Raw genomic sequence first — 20,321 nt, 5'->3', positions numbered from 1 at the left:
CAAAATCTTTATAACAATAATAGCTGTCATTGATTATTTACTATCTGAATATTACTTTTAAACTTAAGAACAATCCTATAAAGTAGGTACTATTATTACTTCCATTTTACAGATGGAGAAAATGAGGCTTATAGAATCTAACTTACTTGCACAAGTACAGCTGGTAAGTAGGAAAACAAGGATTTAGACATGAGCAGTCTGCTCCAGAGCCTACACTACACCATACTGTTTCCCTAACCTGCCAAGTGTGTATTGTAAACAAAATAAGTTTGAGATTACACCATAATGTGATATTTGAGAAATGGTAGGAAGGGACTCCAGACGGAAATACAGCGATGGAAGAGCATGTCCTATTCTCAGATAACAGGCCTGTAATAAGGGGACACTGAATGGTAACCTGCAAATGGGAACACTTAGAGAATGGGTGAGTTAGAGAAGAACACAAATGACTTGTTTTGGAACTTTGCTATGGGCCACCTGGTCAGAAGGAGGAAATTAATTACACATTTCTGACAGATAAAACTAGTATAAGAGTAAGATCTAGAATCGATAATTGAATATCTATTACACATAGTGGTAGACATGTTCTTGACTTCACCTTTCAGAAGAAAGTGGAAGTAGATTCTTTTTTCTTTTAATAGCTAGGAACGAAATGGTAAGCATAATCAAGCATATACCTTAGACTTTAGGAAGGCAGAACTTTTTAAAGTCTAGGGAAGAAAAGCATGGTTCTCCCTTCCAAGTAATGGTGCCTGGAAAGCCCTCGAATATGAGTCTAGCTATAATCAATAATACATGATTCTCATAGGAAAGAACCAGATGTTTTCCCAAGGAGCTGTAAGGAAAGTGTACCAGTGATTAAGGTGTTATCTTTCAACTCCTGATCCACCCTTCTCTATTCTGCTTTGGGATGCTGGGGCTGGGACTCCGCACAGCCCATTTCTGATCTGACCGCAGGATCCCTGTCCGCCTCTGCCAAAAGGGGGCGCCAGAGGGAGACCACAGGGCTGATAGGAGGAAGAGAACAAGGTTGCTTTTTCCTATCAACCAGCAGGTCTTGAGGTCACCCCAGCAATGCTGTGTCACCCCACCAGTAGCAGTTCCCTGCTGAAGCAGCAGCTGAATCTAGTTTGCAGTTTTTCCAACACTGTCCATAACAACCCTCCACCCAATCCCCCAAGACAGCTAGTCCATGCTCCCTTCTCAAAAGTCTAGGTCTCAGGGCCGGCCGGTAGCTTAGCGGTTAAGTGGGCGTGCTCCACTGCTGGCGGCCCGGGTTCGGATCCCAGGTGCATCCCAGGCGCGCACCGACGAACCGCTTCTCCCGCCATGCTGAGGCCGCATCCTGCATACAGCAACTAGAAGGATGTGCAACTATGACATACAACTATCTACTGGGGCTTTGGGGGAAATAATAAATAAATAAATAAAATTAAAAAATAAATAAAGAGACCTAAAGAATAGGTCCTTTAAAAAAAAATAATAAGGCTAGGTCTCCTGAGGCCACTCCTCCAAGCTCAGAGATACCAGCACCAGCCAAGTAGCCTCTTCTCCTCAGAAATCTGAGTTTCAGCTCTGTGGGAGCCCTCCCTTAAATTTCTAAATGTTAGTTAATCCCAACCTCTTCCTTATGTTCTTTCAATATTCTGCACCCTTGCGTCACTTCCTTCTTTGGTTCCAGGTATTTTTTTTGTATTTGTGAAGAAAAATAAACAAGTCTCTTTTCTCTTTTCATTTATTTAGCCTCATTAGACTAATCTCCAATTCTTCAGATATTATTTCTTACCAGCTTTCTCCTTCCTAAAGAGTCCAAATTGGGGGAATATCCAAATGGCAGAATACAAGCTCTGAGCTCAGAAGCTACCACTGCTGGAGATTCCAGCCACATTAGGCACTTCCTACTGACTGCCCATAGGCCCTCTCCAATCATCCAGGACTAATAGCAGTTGCTTCAGAAAACCCACACAACCATGAGAAATAACAGTAGACATCACAAACTGAAAAATAAATTCCACCGTCACCGCAACAAAAAGGCTTCCAAAGTTTTCCAAAACTCTTGCACACTGAGCAAAAAAGACAGAGTGTCTTTCCTGCTTTCTTTTTCTTCTTCAGATTCTTCTACCACTTGTTCTTTATCTTCTCATTATTTACATATTAAGACCATATCACCCCAGGTATCATAGAGAACAATCAGAAGATGAGAGGCATAATTTCTAGGACACTGAAAGGAGACAAAGTGTATTTTAAATGGCTATTTCTAAGGGACGGCAAAAAAGCAATAACCTCCCTTTTTAAACGTAACCAGGGAAAATTTATCAGAGAAGATAGGTCTAAGGAGTGAGAGCTGAGTGGCAATCGCCTCTTGGAATTTAGGGTAAGTTCACCCCTCTTGCATATGTTTTGATTTAAAATAGTTACCTTTTGTTCAGCTGAATTCTCAGCTCCCAAATCTTTCTGCTTCCAGTTCTTCAAGAAAGGCACCCCTGAGTACACTGTGAGGGAGTCAGTTTAATCCAGAGTTCTTGAAAACAACTTGGTGTTTTCAACTAAACCCAGTAGCGGAATGCAGGCTTAACGGGCCCCACCCTATTTCTCCCACCCAGATATTTTTTCTCTTTGTCCAGCAAAGTGTCATCTGTTCCCAAGAAAGAAAAAAGAGAAAAAAATAAAACTGTTTACTTAAACTATTACACTCTAAACTACTCAATCAATTCTGGCCAAATTTAAGATGCTTGATATTGAGTTTTGATAGAGAAAATAAGGGACGTATTTATTTGTGACTGACTTGGAAAGCAGAGTTTTAACTTTCCTCTATCCTCACTTGTAAGAACATTAAAAATATTTAGGTTGCAGGCTACTGCTGTGCCATAGATCTGGCTTTGGATGCATTTATTTTATTAATAAGCACACATGTATTGTGTGCCTTTTAGGTACAAGGTACTGTGCTAACTAATGTGGAAGAACAAAGTAAAATATATCATGGATCTTGCCTTCCAGGAGCTCACACATAGAGGAGATAAGTAGAAGGGATGGGATGTGAACATAAATTGCTATGCTATGTGGCACAGTGAAATAAATGCCATAAAGAGGTGCAAGGAAACTTCTGGGAGAGTCCAGAAAAGGGTCACTTCTTTTCTCAAGAAAAGCTTCCTGGAGGAAGGGGCATTTCAACTGCCTTTTCAAGAGCAGAAAGAGAAGGGCCTTCTGAGGCTTAGAAAGGGCGGGAACAAAGGGGCTAGTCCAGGGAAGTGGGAAGCTCCTTTGGGGAAAGAGTTGCAGATAGTTAGGTGACTGGGAACACTCAGAGATAATGGTTCCTGAGGAATCCTTGCTCTGGTGAGCTTCCTTCCATTGGCCTGATTTTGCCTAGTTTCTGAGTAATTCGGGTAATGTCTGTGTACATAGGCTAACCTCCTGTGTTTTCAATATGTCCAATAGTTCTAACATAAAATTATGCAGTCAATCTTGCTCTCTTTCCCTCATTTTCCACCCCCACCCCATCAAATATTTCCTGATAGAAGAATAAATACCTAAAGCCAACTCTAAAGAGGGCCTCTGATTTTCTCCATTAAAGAACTGACCTGAGCTCTAAGCTACACACTCACTCCTATCAGAAACATCTGGAGGCAGTCCCTGATCTTCCTTCCTGGGAATGAGGTCAAAAGATTTCAGGCCTGAGATCAGGCTTGGATCCTTCCTCAGCCACTTTCTCTTGTCTAGAAAGTGATAGTTCTGTGTAATACCACCCATTGTCTGCTTTAATAAAATAGTTCCCATTACTGTGAAGTACAATGATCTGCTACTAGAGAAGAGGTTTCCCATTGGCCAAGGGCTTAGCCATGGGGCCTTGTTCTTTTATCTTCCTCCTTGACCTTCACCTTGTTGAAAGACAAACTGAGGCATATTACATTTTTAGAGTTTATTTGAGCAAAAATTTATTTGAATGGGCAGCGCCAAATCAGAAGTGGTTAGGAGCACTCCACCATCCACTACCTACAGGAGCTCAGGTAGAGACTTTACAGAGAAGAGGCAGAAGCAGAGCAAGGAGATTATTTGATTGGCTATAGCTTAAGAGATTGCCTTATTTGGGAAAACCTAGCTGCCTGTAATGAGTTGTACTTTGGTTTTGATTTCTTGACTTTGAGGCACTGCAGGGTCAGGTTTGGGGTTGCTCACATAGGCTTCTAAGGCGTTAGAGCCACCTCAGTCTAATGGCCTCCTTGTTTAATTAGTTTAACACTCTCAAGCACGAGTGCGATAGGAAAAGAGAAGTCCACTGTTTTCTAAAGCTTAACACATCCCACTTATTTTTATTTTTATTTTAATTAAAAAAATTTTAGGGGCCGGCCCCATGGCTTAGTGGTTAAGTTCAGTGCACTCCATTTCTGCTGCCCGGGTTGGGTTCCCGGTGCAGACATACAACACTCGTTGGTGGCCATGCTGTGGCGGCAACCCATATACAAAAAAAAATAGAGGATGATTGGCACAGATGTGAGCTCAAGGAAAATCTTCCTCAGCAAAAAAAAAAAAAAAAAAAAAATTATTGAAGTATAGTTGATGTATAATATTATATTAGATTCAGGCGTACAACAGAGTAATTCAGTATTTATATACATTATGAAATGTATATAAATGTGCACCACAACAAGTCTAGTAACCATCTGATCCCACTTATTTTTAAAATGATAGCAAATAACTGACCTGATTGGCTATTTTTGATTGAATTTATTAGAGGACTACATAATTAGAGGAAATGAACCAACCGCTTGAGGATCATATAAAATACTCAATTTTATGGATATTAATTCTTCTGCCCAAGGGAACAAGTGACTTCTACCATGCCATTTCATAAATAAATCAGATTTGAGTCCTATATTTGTGAGAAACTCTATAACTAAAGTCACGCAAATCTCAAAAGGTGAATTCAACAAAAGGCGAACAGAAATGAGACTATGGCACTGTCACAGATTATATTAGGATGCAGATATTTTAATAAACCATTAGAGCTTTTCTGGGCAGTTCCAAGCTAATATTTTCCAGCACATGCTGCTTGTTGCTTATTCATTGATAAAATGCTGACTTGAGTGATCGCACAGAGAACATCTCCATTTGGAAAGAGATGACCAATAAAACAGGAAAATCATTTTACCAGGCATCAGAGAAAAGGAGCTAAGTATTTGCTGGGATCTCAGGGAGGGAAGTGAACTCCAATCACCCCTCCCCTTAGAAGTGCACAGGATTGTCAAGAGCTGAAAAACTTCAAAGGATAACAAAACTGTGGCTCAATTTTAGAAATATGAAGCATTTGGAGTAACTAATTTGGACAAATATTTATGTTTTGGTGCATAGTTGAACTGCTTATCAGACCTTCAGGAATTCTTTGTTTTTCATTTTTGTGCTTTTATTTCCTCGCCTATCTCCTCCTCCCCTCACTAGCAGCAAAACACCCTCTGGCAATGAAAGTTCAAGATGATTCTCCATAGAGGCACCAAGCCAGGGCCAAGGGGGCTGATCCCCAAGCTACTGCCAACTTCACTCCAAGCAGTAATTTTCTCTCCCCCTTGCTCTCTTCTGGGAAGTACTGGGAAATGTAGAAGTCTCTCAGGCCTCTGCAGGAGACAAACAGAAACCTTTCCCCTGATAAGCATGCCAACCCTCCTTGAAAAATCTTTTATTGACATGACTTTAAAAGGCTGCTGCAGAGGGGCTGGCCTTTGTGTCTGCACAAACTAGGGCAGAGAGGTTGGCAGGAGAGTTCCCAAGAACTTCCAGGGCTGGGGGACCAAATACTGTGCCTCTCTTTCCAGTACCAACACTCCTTACCTTTCACTGCCTGGGTCCCACAGTCTCTCTTAGGTCCTAACCTTAAAGAAATAGAAGACTGCTCAGCGAGAAGATGCCCATTTACAAGAAAGAAAAGTGGTGACACACTGTTTCTAACTCTCAGTGTACACAGGGGTGACGAAGGCGTTTGGATAGCCTGACATGGTAGATATCTGGAGGAAGGAACAGAGGACACCCATCTTCTCTCAGCTCCAGGCTGACCTCTGCTCTCAGGGAGGCCTGCAGTGACTAGTTCTGCATTTCCTATTAGTTTCTTCACCTTCCAGCCCTGGGGGCTGTTGAACCACACCAGAGAGACCAGGTGTGTCCAGACCAGCCCCTGCTAGCAGAGCCCTACTGCTCCCAGGCTCCACAGCCCACACTGATTCCAGCACATTCCAGGACATTCCACAGCTGGGAGGCTGGGAGCATGGAATGTCTGGAACCCACACAGGGAAGGTGTCCCAGCATGTTCCCCCCACCCCCACCACTTTTTCCCAAAGATCTCAAAGCACTCTGCAAGGATGATCTCATTTTCTAATAGGTGTTTATTTCTATTTTCACTCCTACTGTTAGTAATGACTCTCTTTTGCATGAATGTCGTTTTTATTTTTTCACATAAGCTATCTCATGGTAAGAACATCATATTGGGAATGAAGAGCTCAACTACTAGGTACTCAACTACTAATTAGACACCACGGAGACTCCTTTCTAGCACACAGGGCTGTGAAATCTGACAAGGAGGCAGCAAGAAATGACTGTTCCAATTCCACTCTTTGAAAGAAAAATATGTAATGTGGGGCCCAGACATACCATACATATATCGTGTGTGTGTGTGTGTGTGTGTGTGTGTGGTATCTCATAGTGTTAGTGTTAATGCCGTCTTCAGGACTTCCATTTCCTTATCTGTGTAATGGAGATAACACCTGCTTTACAAAGTTCTCTTGATGTTCCTGTAGTGCCTGGAACATAATAGGCACTTAATAAAATGTTTGTTGACTAATTATATGGATGGATAAACAAATTTAACCTTTCTCGGCCTGTTTCCTCATTCTAAACCTGCCATGCTTAGTTCACAAGGCAATTCAGAAGATTAAAGGACATCAAGATTTATTAAAGGGCTTTTGACACATGGAAGTAATAGAATGTTATGTGTCAGTTATACCTCAACTAAAAAAATAAATAAAACATTTTTGAAAGCTAAAAACTATAAAACTATAAGATTATTATTCATGTGACTTCTAGTATGGGTGGCCAGGTATGTGACAACCTCAGGAGTGTATTTCTCTTCTTATATACAATGGGCACTAGACAAGTTCCCAGTACTAATCAGCATGAGCTGTACCCCTCTTTGGTTTTTTCTATAACTTGGATTCAACGTGCCACTCTCTTCTTCGCCCTTAAAATTACTGAACGTGAATTGAGTGCTTGAGGTTGGGGAGTTTCAGAGCTTGATCAGACAAAGACTGCATATAGATTAAGAGCACCAGTCCTGGAGTCAAATTGCCTGACTTTGTGCCCTGATTCCACCATTTATTAAGGAACTTAACCCCACTATGCCTTACTTCATCTATAAAATGGGGACACTAGTAGAATTCACTTCATAGGACTGCTGAGAAGATTGAATAAGATAATACATGCAAAGCATTTAGAGAAGTGCCTTACTCATGGGAAGAACTCAATCAATGCTACCTGGAACCATTGTTGGTGCTATTATTATTATTATCCCTTCATTAATGGAGCTTGCAGTCTAGTGGAGGAGATAGACTATGGCACAAAGCTGGAGAATGACACAGCACTAAAAAGGTCACTGGCAGGGGCTGGCCCGGTGGCACAAGCGGTTAGGTGCACACGCTCCGCTGTGGCAGCCCGGGGTTTGCTGGTTCGGATCTCGGGCGCACACAGACACACCACTTGTCAAGCCGTGCTGTGGTGGCATCCCATATAAAGTGGAGGAAGATGGCATGGATGTTAGCCCAGGGCCAGTCTTCCTCAGCAAAAAGAGGAGGATTGGCAGATGTTAGCTCAGGGCCGATCTTCCTCACAAAAAAAAAAAAAATAGGTCACTGGCAGCATACTATGGATGCAAAGGCAGGAGACATTGTTATTCACCGTCCTCATCACCACCTCTGTGTAGTCTCTAGTTTGTCAGTGTTCCAACGTACACAGATTTTAAAAATAATACCCCAGATTTCATCCGAGGACAGCAGAGCCTAATGTGTCTCATGATGATGGTACAATGCTCCCATTAATGCAGCTCCATTTGTGGAGCCATATGACACTGTTGGCTCAAATTGAGCTTTTGGTCAAATAAGACCCCAGGGTCTTTTACATCATCTGCTGCCAAGTTACATGTTCTCCATCCTGTATTCCTATAATTCATTTTTGGACCTAAAAACAAGACTTATCATTTATCCTTATTACATTTCATGTTGTTAGTTTTGGCCTAGCATTGCAGCATGTCAAGATAATTTTGAATCTTGATTCTGTCAACTATCTTTTATCTTATTTCTGTTGCCCCCAGACCTGTGTCACTAGCACATTTGATCAGCATACCTACTACCTCCACACGCAAGACACCAATAAAAATGTTGACCAAAACAAGGCGAAGAGAATAGCCCAATATTTCAGTTGCAGAACACTCTGCATACTTAAATGTGTCCACTAAGCATTTGGGTACCATTACTTAAGCAGCTTTGAATTCATTGAGTGGTATCCTTATTTCACTATTTTATTCAAAATGCCTTGTCAAATGCCTTGCTGATATCAAGATACACTGGGTCTATGATATTGTTGATTGTCATTTTCAATTTTCAATTTTCCTGCAAAGCTGGTATCTCCTCAAATTTGATGAAAATATTGATGTCTACATCCAGCTTATCAATAAAGAGCCTCAGGGATATCATTTAATAGATTGCTTGAGAATAAAGTACAACATTTGATTACCACTCTTGTAGTACCGTTTTAGGCTTTTATTTGAAGAGTGTATTTGTTAGGGTATGCTATCTTCTGTTTTTAAAAAAAAAAAAAAAATGAGGCTCTTAAATCTCAGTGGTTTGAGACAGTAGAAGTTTATTTCTCACTCACCTGAAGTCACATGAAGTGTTCCTGATTGACAGGCCTGCGTCACTCAGGAAATCTAGTTTCTTCCATCTTGTGGCTTCACCCTTTCCTTGGTCCTTGGATTTCTCTGAATTCAGCAGTTAAAGGAAAAAAAGGAGAGACTATTATATGTGGAGTGTTTCTGTGGCCCAGGCCTAGAAGGAGTGCATATTACCTCTGCATATTTCACTGGCTAGAATTCAGTCACTTGACTACCCTTATCTGCATGGGAGGCTGGGAAATGCAGTCTAATTATGGGCCCAGCAAAAAGAGGAAATGAGTGTAATGAACAACAAGCTTGGCTCTAAAATGGACAGCAAACATAATCTGGGTGGGACTCACATGCTATTTCAGGTCAAGCATGGGGCTAAACTGCCAGTAGGGGGATGTGATGGATCAAAAATTATAAGAGCTGATTTCCAATTCTAAATCCACCATTATTGGGTAAATCGATATAGCCTTGGATAAGTCACAGAACTGTAAGATTGCTAGGTCTATGAGAGTACTGTCTTGGTCCATTTTATCCATTGCTGAATCTCCAGTCCTAGCCCAGTGCCTGGCACTCAGTTGGTACAATAAATATTTGTTCAATTATTGAGTGAACAAATGAATAACCTTTTTAGATTTGTTTTCTTCTTTCTAAATTTGTTCTACCTTACAGGTTGTTGTAAAGATCAAATGGACCATGGTTATGAAAATGGTTTGAAAACTAAAAGTTTTTGGAAAAAATATAGAGTATAATTATTACTCATATCAAGACTGCCATTTGTGCCCATTTGTGTCACATTTTATGGACTGACCTTCTCCACATAGTTTTCTCTTACTGTACACACTAGAAAATAGACAAGCTCCGAAAACAATTCAAGGTAAAGCACTGCCCCACTTACATTTCTTCTATGACTTGAAGTCCAATCATCAATGTCCCATCACTAATTAAATTTAAGAAGCAGACATTAAGAGCCTGTCGATGTGAGGACATGTGCTAAGATTTTAGGGTAATAAAAGGCCTAAGACAATCCATACTAAAATAGATAAAAACACTGATCATATAGTTGGGGATCCATCTGACAGTTTTATATAACAGATAATACTTGCCTAAGTTGTTAATAAGAATATTCAACAGAGAAAAATAAAAAATTTCACTGAAACTAATAGAAAATATATTTAATTAGAGGTCAGATTATAGATGACCTTAAATGCAAGGACAAGACATTTAGACTTTATTCTATAGGCAATGTGGAAGCCATTAACTGTTGTTAAGCCAAGAAATCAAAGGGTCAAAATAGTGTTTCAGAAAGATGCATTTGAAAGATGGTATCTTAAACAATTCAGGAAATGCATTAGAAGGCTACTGCATAAGTCTTAGCGTAAAGTCATAACGTTTTGATCTAAGAGTATGGGGAAGAAAACATAAAACATAGATGAAAGGACTTCTAATCCTGATAATATGGCAGGCTAACATAACCTGAAAACTCTTCTTTCAGGTATGCCTAGGATTGTGGGTTAAAATATAACAAAAATATTTTAAAATCAAAGTTAAGATCACAGGAAAGAAGGAGCCATCGCAGAAGGAGGAAGAATGAAACCAAATAAGGTAGCATGCAAACTGATGTTCCATTTACCCTCAGAATTGGAATGAGTCACAGATCTTCAAAACCCTTGGAACTCAGGTTTTAATGACCACAGGAGATAAGGCCTTGAGCCTACACAAGATGTGGGTGGAAATGAGACTCCCATATGAAGCCAAGACCCTTGTAGGCCTGAACCATCAGGGAGAATATTGACCAGAAAAATATTCCCCAACCAGCACAGCAAGAAGATGTGGAAACTCATTTATCAAACTTTGTGGAAAAAAGTCTTTCCTGAGAATTTGGACCCCTGGACTTGATCTACACATGAATTTGTTTTTTAAAATTGCTCTACTGAAATGGCCCAGAAACTTCCAAGCCAAGAAATTAATGGAAAAACTAGTCCCTGGCTAGTAGCATTTTGGGAGTGCCTGGCAGAAGCAATTACAAAAACACTCTCGAGACATTCCACAATCAAGAATACAGATAGTTTCACAAAAATAAGCAAGCCCCACACAAGATGAGTTCACAATAAAAGAAATTACAAAATACTGAAGGGACAAATCCACCACGGGCAAGAGTCCATAGAAATTAAAGACAATAGAATTCACCACTGCCACCTCCCACCTCCCAAGCAATTGAGCTACTAGAACAATAATCTGAAAGAGAATATAAAATAAGCATGTTTAGAATGATTGAAGACAGGACAAAAGGAAAGAAATTCACAAGGAAAACAGAAGATGCATGACCAAAAAAAAAAAAACAGAAAGAAAAAAACAGATTGTTAAGAGCACCAAATAGAAAGTCTAGAAATAAAATATTTATGGAAATTAAAAACTCAATGGATGGACTAAATAGTAGATTAGACATAGCTGAAGAAGAATTAATGAGCAAGAAGACCAAGTTAAAGCAACATACCAGAACGCAGCCCAGAGAAATAATGAGATGGAAAATTTGGAAGGAAAGTTAAGATAGAAAAATAGCATGAGAAGTTTCAATTAAGTGTAAAAGATTTCTAGAAATGAAGGAAAGAGAATGGAGCCAAGGTAATACTGGAAAAAGTAATGGTAAGAACTTTCTAATTTGATGAAAAACATGAATCCCCATGGTGAAGCAGCACAATGAATCTGAGCAACATATTTAAAAATTTGTTTGGGACCATCTTCTTCATGACGTACCCTACTATAAAGCACCATCGGTGATCGTTTTCTGGAGATTTAAGGCCATCTTGACATAGTTGTCATTGGCCAAATCAGATGCCATTGGCCAGATAACATATTGTTTAGCTTTGTTCTTTAAGGGATGAAGAGTGGTACTCATTTTGCCTATCTAAGTATACACGTGATTTCTCTTTGAAGTGTCTGAGGCATGAAAGGAAAGGGAGGGATCCTGTTGCTCAAAATCTCTATTTGCAAGAATCAGTCTGGGAGTATGTAGAATGTGGAGTAGCATAAGGGGAGTAGAGAGACCTGGGCGTGCACATCTCTGTGTGCATTTTTCTATAGCTCTTTTCTATAGCATCTTTCTAATGCTGTTCTATGGCATTTTTCTGTAGCTCTATACTCTCACGTACATATGTATATGTACAAAGAGTTTTAAATACATGTATGCGCTGTCCTCTTGGCTGAGTCACATCCTAAACCGGAACTGGAAACTCTCTTCATAGGTTTTCGATCTTATGCCTCCGTTAAGAGATTTTGGGACTTCATTTTATCTGTTCAGATTTAATTCAGTTATTATTCTCTACACTTAAGGGAGATGTTTGGTTTGGATTTTTGATATGGGTGGTGATGGTTTTTAAAGCAGAAATTGATCTCTGCCTTCACTCCTTTTCCTCCAATAGGCATGTAAAGGAGCAAGACTTCATTCCCATTTCCCATGGAAGGCACTGTATGCAGGTGCACCAAGGGCCAAAATCCCCTGAAAAGCGAATTTTTTTGTGGTATGTCACCACATCTGATCATTCCTCTCCATTCCAGGGTGTTGGGTATGAGTAGCTCTTGTAGATTTCTGGTCAGTATCTCAGTGGATTTTTTTTTTTTTTTTTTCCTTTCAGTAGCAATGTTGTCAGTTTCCCAGAGGGTGCTCATCAGTGTTCACGAGATATTTCTCCATAGGATACTGCTCAAGGAGTCTATGAAACCTCTCCTAACATGGACCCCAGCTGTGCTCTCAGGAGCCACAGATGTCTATAGCTCTTTCAGGGGACTGAACAGAGCTTCCAGGTTTGCGTGCAGCATTCTCTCAGCCTAGAGGCTCACTCTCCCCTGGGGACCACACAGCTGGGGAAGCAGCAGTGTGCCCATGAGCTCTGTCTGCCTCAAATGACATTCCCTTATTACTCAGGGGTTTCCTCTGAGGCGTTTGTAACAGATCTCTACATCCCAGCAGTGTTCAGTCTCAGGTAGCCATGAAATTTTACAAAAAGTTCCAAATTCAACTTTAAAGTCCCTTATAGTAATAGGATGATGTGTAAATGAAGTCCCAGGAGCAATCTTAGGGACTCCACAGTACTTGGAATAAGTATATAAATTTATTTCTGCTAAGAACAGCAAGTTCTACCTACAGCTACACACACACATGCACACACACACAGAGAGAGAGAGAGAGAAAAGAAAAGAGAGGAGAGAGAGAGAGAAATATCACATCTTTAGGAGTGTTTGTTATCCAAATAAGCATGCTGCATAATACACACACACTCACCAGATTATATGTATATATGGTATTACCACCCAAGTTTAAGTTCTAAGATTTACTTCAATATTTCACTGTCTGAAAGCAGTTATTCAAATATACTGAATGGTGTTTGTTAGTGTGCAACGAATTTTTCCATCAAGACCCCTCCAGATAGACTAATGTGTCTAAATTTTGAGTTATGTGCTATGACGATGTGATGCATCAATATTGAAGGCACTTCAAAGAGACACACTTGTGCTGCATCTACTTGACACCAAATGTCTTAACGAAAATTGAAAACAGTGAATCTCAAACATTACTTTTCTACAAATCCAGATGGTTGGCATTATACGAAGTGTCTGGGTGGTACAAAATGATTCACTCCTGAAAAATAAAATAAATACATTTCCTCATGAATTTTGAAGAGAAATAAAAATTTGGCAGCTTTGACATTATTTTAAAAAGTAACTCTTTACAGGCAACATTGTTTTATTTGATGATTATCTTTGAATACTCAAAGGAACTAGAATTGCCTCCATTTTCTCTATGAGCCTCTCCTCATGCTATGCAGGTTCAAGAATAATTTGTTCTTCTATGTAATAATCGGCTATGCCTTTGTCAGTCTCAGGTAATGTCACTGTCACATATTAGTAGTCTCTGAAAATTTAATTTGTTAATTTAAATAACTTCATATAATGTGTTCTATATATGGTGATTTATAATGTATAAATTATATAAATAAATGTTATATAATTATTATATAACTTATATGTAATAATTATGATATCGTATAATTTAATGTAATTTAGCAGACATCATTAAATACCCAATATGTGTATCACATAAAAAGATGTGCAAAATATAAAAAGATGTACAAAATATAGTCCTTGACTTCAAAAAGTCTACAATATTATCAGACAAATTTTGAGTTCTTCTGTGGTCTCTAGGAGAGATTTTTTTTTGCTTAAACACCCCTGGGCTCTTGTATTCCTCCCTGTGGAGGAGAGAGTTACCTGAATGTAACTTGCAGAGACCTGGCTGGGATGTGCCACTTAGCCCGCCCTCTCCAGGAGACCCGGGTTGTCCAGCCCTGCCTGCACCTGTGAGAGGAGTCTGCCATATTCTGGGGTTTCGTGTATTAGGAACCTGTTGTTGCAGCACAACAAAGCACCTTTCTTCAGAACCAGTATTCTCAATACTAAAGTGTTGTTTTGATCTTATCTGCCACTCCTTCCTCTCTCTCCTTTGGTTCAGAACTTAGGTGGAGTGGAGAAGGGTATAATTTATTGGGGCCACCTCCAATCCCAACAGGGATAAAACAGGTAACAGGTAATTATAATACAAAGCACACTGTGATCAGTGCACTGTGAGTTCCAAAGTGGAGGAGATCATTAACAAAGGAGAACTCACTTCTGTCAAGAGAATTGCAAAGAAGCAGAATCAGAGCCAGGGACATCCATGCCCGGGGCCCATCCTGCTTCAGAACTTCTTGTTATAACTTTAGATATATAGTATATAATTTATATATAGTACACAATCTGTATATGTATATAATTTAATCAATAAATTTAGTTATCAATAACTAAATCTATAAATAAATAAATTTAGTTATTGATTAAGTGATTTTGAGTTAGAGTGTTTTGTTACTTGCTATTGGATATAAAAATATAGCTCATGATTGCGGGTGGTGGCCAAAGTCAAGAACTGATAGGGGAAAAATCCTCATGGGAAATAAAATAGGACAGGTAGTTTGGAGTCAGAGGTAGAGGGCCCCAAATGTATTGTGTGAGTTTAGGTCTTTGTGCTTTAGACATAGGGAGGCCATTGAAAACGTTTGAGCAGGAAAGTAACCAGCTTAGACGTGGGCTTCAGGAAGATTCATATGGTTGTGGTGTGTCAGAATCTAAGGTGCAGCTCAGTAGGGTAGGACTGGAAGCAGGGAGACCTGTTAGGAGATTATGGCATTAAATAAGGTGGGAAGAAGTCAGATCTTGAACCAGAAGGCATCAGTAGGAATAAAAATGCAAGGACAAACACAAAAGGTATATGTTTTCAACAAAACGACAAGACTTGACTACTAAGCAGATGTGGGACAAAAAAGAGGGCAGAATTAAAGATTCTATCAATGATTTGAGCTGGTGCAATTTGAAAGATCTTGATTAACTGAATTTGGAAGAAATAAATGCTCAGGAGGGAAAAGAGTGAATTTAGATTTGAGCTTATTAAGATCAACACACTGGTAGGACATAGGAGTGGAAACTTCCAGCAAGGAGATGGTGAAGCCCAGCTGGATCCAAGAGAGTTGTCAGGGGTAGATAGGAGGTTTCAGAAATGAGTCACAAAGAAGGAAGAATTAAAGCCATGAGAATGAATGAGTTTACTGAGAGAACATGCAGAAGGGAAGATGGAGAAGAGGGTCAAGGGCAGATTCTTAGGGAAAACTTATATTTGGAGCCTGAAAAGAAGAGGAAGCAGAGGAGACAGGGATAAAAGAAGGGATAAGAAAAGTATATTATCAGGGAAGCCAAAGGAGGTGAGGATTTCCCAGGAGTGGGGGATGGTAAGGGATGGGAGAACAGAGTCCCTCATATAAAGTGATTAAGCAAAATGAGAATAAAGCAAAGCACTGCATTTGGTAACCTGCTGATCTTTAAAAAATTATTATGGGATCACAAGAGCTGAAGCCAGATTGCAAGGATTAAGAAGGCAGTAGGTGGTATCAGAATGGAAGCAGTTGACAAAGATGACTTTTTAAAGAAGTTTTGTAATAAAGAGAAAGAGAGAGAGGACGCTTTTAGGGAAGAAGCAGACTGGAGGGAAAGTGATTTTGTTTCTGTGTGTGTTTGTGGGTTTGTTGTTTTTGGCTGGTTGGCTGCTTTGGATAGGAGAAACTGGAGCATGATTACAGTCAGGGAGCAAGATCCAGGGGTAAGGCTAACATGAGAGAGTAAGAGAGCAAGTGTGTGAAACTGATAGAACAAAGTCTCAGGCAGGGGGGAGGAGCTCCAGTCAAGAGACTAAAATGGTAGGTTCAGCATGGAGGAGGAGGCTGTGAAAGGAGCTGGTGGAAGCTGGAGAGGTGTATCAGAACCAGGGAAGTCTAGGGCGGACAGGACGGAATGAGGAGACAAAGGAGGTAGACCAGATGCTCGAGTGACAGTGGCTGAGCAGTATGGTGGGACAGGAGGGGTAGGAGAGGCAGATGGCGGCTAGGTAAGAGCAGCCTTCCTCTGGGTCTCTGCAATCTAGATCTGCAAGTCTCCCCTCTCCACCACCCTCACTCCCTCCCCACTCGCCCCCTCACAAATGCCAGCCTGTCTGACATAAAATCTTATGAACCATGAAAACCAAAAGTCTATTTTAATCCTAAAATTACCTTCTACATTGCTATTTTGTAACGTGTGTTGTTCCTAATTATGGTATTAACCAGTCAAAGTTTTAATTTTTTTTTAATTCTAAAAGATGAATAAGGCCCCAAAATTTATAAATAGACTAATCCACACGGCTAGTTTCTGTGTTTCTTCATAAAACAGGACGCCAGATAGAAGTCATTTTTGAGATATAATCTGTTAACAGTCTAAGTGCCGTAAGTCTGGGTTTTTTAAAAAGCTTAAGTCACAGTGCGGTCTTGCCTTACTACTTGTAAAGCCTATTTCTGCTGATAGAACCTGAGTCTCTTCTGATGATGAAAGAATTGGGAAGTTGGAGTCATTCACGACGGATTTGGCAGACGCTCTTGTGTTTCCCTCCACCATTGCCTAGTCTGGCTGGGAAAACTGAAGGATTGCTTGGAGCTCTTTTGTTTTAGTTCTCTTTACTTATCTTCTAACGTTTCTGGTTGTTTGATTTATATTTAGAGTCAGACACTGTGGATGCTGTGAGAAAGAAGGAGGGAGGAAGAGATAGAGGGAGGGACAGAGAGACAGAGAGACAGAGACAGAGAATCAGGCCGGGATTTAACTTCCAGTTTGGATTGTGGCCTTCTTTGTGAAAGAGACAGTCTCCCTAGAACTAAAACTCATAATTCGCTTTAGGGCTAGTAAATTCCTCAGCAGAAGCAGAAGCAGCAGCAGCAACTTCACGGCTTCACGTCTGCGAATATTTCCGCTTACGTGGTGGTTTGTGAATCCCTCTCTCCAGCAAAAAGACTCTGGTGCTCAGAGTCCATGAAGCCTGCCAATCAGTGGCATAAACCCCTCTGTTGGACTCTAGACTTCCAGATGTCTAGATTTAGCAAGGGCACCAACAGCTTTTATTCTCTCTCATCAGGAGCCTACCTGACTGTTATGCATGTTGCTGACTGTGCTTCCAATAGGCAGCAAATAATTTTCCATATCCCCTTAAGCATCACTCACGGCTCCCATTAACATCGTCCCCACTCTCCCACCTTTGTCCTTGGACCTCAAGGTGGCAGACAGAGTCTGCCCATTTTATTAGGTGTGAAAGTAATTGGAGACTCCTTCAGAAGGCAGAGCCCTGAAGTTAGAGCCAGTCTGCACAGGAGGGCTAAGGTCCGCTAAGGGCTAAGGAAGAAGGGAGGCCTTTGGCCAGGGGTGATTTGTGCTGTGCCAGCCCTCCAGATCTTTCCTGTGTGTCCCCTTGCAGAGCTCCCACCTAGACTCAGGCATGCCCTTCATGGGCTGTGTGCCAAGCACCGAACCTGGGCTCCCCTCTCCCTTTTATCAGCTGTGCCCTGTTCCTGTCACCTCTCTCCTAGGTGAGGGGCAGCAAAGGACAGAGACTAAACAGGTGGATGCTGGAGATTGACTCTGGGGGGTTGAATCCCACCTATGGGATTCACTAGCGACGTGACCTTGGGCAGGGTATTTGTCTTATCTGTCCCTCACTTTCCTCAGCTGTAGAAAAGGAGTAATAACAATATCCCTATGATGGGGCTTTTGTGAGGAATAAGGACTGAGATTGTGCGTGAAGCACCCTGTAGTGCCAATAAGTGTTAATTCTTATCTGAAAAACTTGCTCCTCCAAAGTGTTAAAAGTGATAACTGGTCTATATGTTATCCCTTCTAGGATTTTTGTATTTTCATGAGAGATTCATGGAAAGGGTCCAAGGAATTGACCTCAAAGGACAGAACCATGGGGACAACATAGAGATCATGCCAATGCAGCTGTCCAAAATACTGGTCCTTCCGGTCAGCCATTCCCTAATCTACCACTTCCTTTCAATCAAGGAGGATGGAAATGACTGTTTAGGAATCATCACAGAGCAAAGACTTAGTTGAGCCAGGAGGCAAGCTGGTCAGGGCTAAAACAGGGTCAAAGTCATTCTCCACGGTAAATCCCACAGCACGAAGGAAAGAACAGGGCACTTAATCACCTGCCATTCTCTTTTGAGATGTTATTTTTCCCCATCCTCAATACCAAGGTTGGTAGACAATAGAATGTCCATAAAGTAATGTTAGTAAAGAAAATCACCAAAAATAGGAAGTTAATAACACAGATTTAGATGGTTTACTTCCTAATGATCACTCATAAATCTCAAAAGTATCTGATTAAAACTTATTCACTAGGAATAAAAAGCAAAGACGGGCTTAGATGAATGAAAGCTGGGTTCTGCGTGAGTTACTCATGCTGAGGTCTCCCCTTCACCCTGCACTCATGGCTCACAAACATCAGTAGAATCTGAATTCGTAGAATGGAACTTTGTCAGTTATTACTATTATAATTTGGCTGTTCAGTTTCTGCACCCTCTTCCAGTTTTGAGAAGACTTCTTTTCCTATACATCTTGGTGCAAGGCAGCTTCCCATTGCAGAAGCTGAAGACTCACTCTCCCGGTCTCCCTTGAGTTTGGGGCTCAGACTAGGAAGAGGATCTGCCGGTCAGACACACTCTTTGCAGCATTTAGCTAGTGGTGCAAAAAAGGAAAGACGAGGACGATCCTTGCTAGCGGTTGGCAGCAGCAGTGTCAACAATGTAGACCTTCTAATGGCAGCAGCGGCTGAGGAACAGCAGCGCACACGTGACTAGGGACTTCAGAGCGCAAGCTGTGGCGTCCAGCGTCATCCTCACTAGATGGGCTCTGGAGCAAGATTTTGGCTGTGGTCCTGGCTGCTGCCAGGCCTCATTTGTTCCTGCTCAATTTCTAAGCCTGGTTCTGAAGTCTGTGAAATACACAATATCCTTTTATTAAATGCCTTTTCTGCTTAAATCAACCACATCTGTTTCAGTTGTTTGCCGCTATAAAACCCTGACTAATACAACTGGTGAGACAAGTTTTTTTACTATGATGGCTGGGACTGCCAGCTGTCTGCCAGTGTTCTCCATTTCATCTTTTGGTAATAGAACTCTGGATTTTAGCTGTGTCCACAGCGGCATCAGGTCCTGATCTTAAAAAGAAGGCGTGTGTGCTGATTCTATCGTCTGTGTCTTTTCTGGGTCAGTTCCATTGACTGATCTTTCTCCTCGTTATGTGTTGTATTTTCCAGCTCTTTTGCATGCCTGGTAATTTTTGGATAAATGTTAAACACTGTGAATCTCATCTTGTTAAAGGTGCTGAATAATTTTGTATTTCTATAAACATTCTTGAGTTTTGTTATGGGATTCGGTTAAGCTACTTGGTATATTATTCTCCTGACGCTGCTGTAACAAGTTACCTGAAATTTAGTGGCTTAAAACAATAGAAATTTATTTTTTAGGCCAGAAATCTGAAACCAAGTTGTCAGCGGGGCATCTCCAGAGCCTCCAGGGGAGAATCCATTTCTTGCCTCTTCCAGCTTCTGGTGGCACCAGGCATTCCTCAGCCACATCACTCCCATCGCCTTCTCCTCTGTGTGTGTCTAATCTGCCTCTGCCTCCCTCTTATAAGGACACCTGTGATGGCATTTAGGGCCCACCTGGATAATCCAGGATGATCTCTTCATTCAAGATCCTTAACATGACCACATCTGTAAAGATCCTTTTGCCAAATAAGATAAGATTTATAGGTTCCAGGGATAGGACTTGATAGATATCTTTGGGCCACCATTCATCGCATTATGTTTGGAAACAATTTGATCCTTTTAGTTCTTGTTTTTCTCTTCGTTAGGTGGGACCACAGCAGTGTTTAATCTAGGGCTCATTTTGCCCCACTACTGAGGCAAAACTCTCTGAGAATTCTACCTGATCCACATGAATGAGGTTTTCTACTCTGGACG

The 20,321-nt window shown here is 40.9% G+C and overlaps 1 protein-coding gene across 1 annotated transcript in view; it reads right to left on the bottom strand.

Moving 5' to 3' along the window:
- The window catches only part of CALD1 (caldesmon 1), a 203,071-nt gene extending 200,630 nt beyond the window's left edge, over window positions 1-2,441 (bottom strand). Inside the window, exon 1 of the mRNA XM_087430957.1 lies at window positions 2,419-2,441. The gene's annotated coding sequence lies outside the window, so the exon portion shown is untranslated. The remainder of the gene's footprint in view (window positions 1-2,418) is intronic.
- Window positions 2,442-20,321: the final 17,880 nt, after the last annotated feature.

The sequence above is a fragment of the Ceratotherium simum genome, chromosome 1 (genome assembly GCF_057802395.1).
Source record: "Ceratotherium simum simum isolate JZ-2026a chromosome 1, ASM5780239v1, whole genome shotgun sequence".
In the NCBI taxonomy this organism is placed as follows: domain Eukaryota; kingdom Metazoa; phylum Chordata; class Mammalia; order Perissodactyla; family Rhinocerotidae; genus Ceratotherium; species Ceratotherium simum.
The sequence above is the reverse complement of the archived record's forward strand: the minus strand, read 5'-3'. Positions and strand labels throughout refer to the sequence as shown.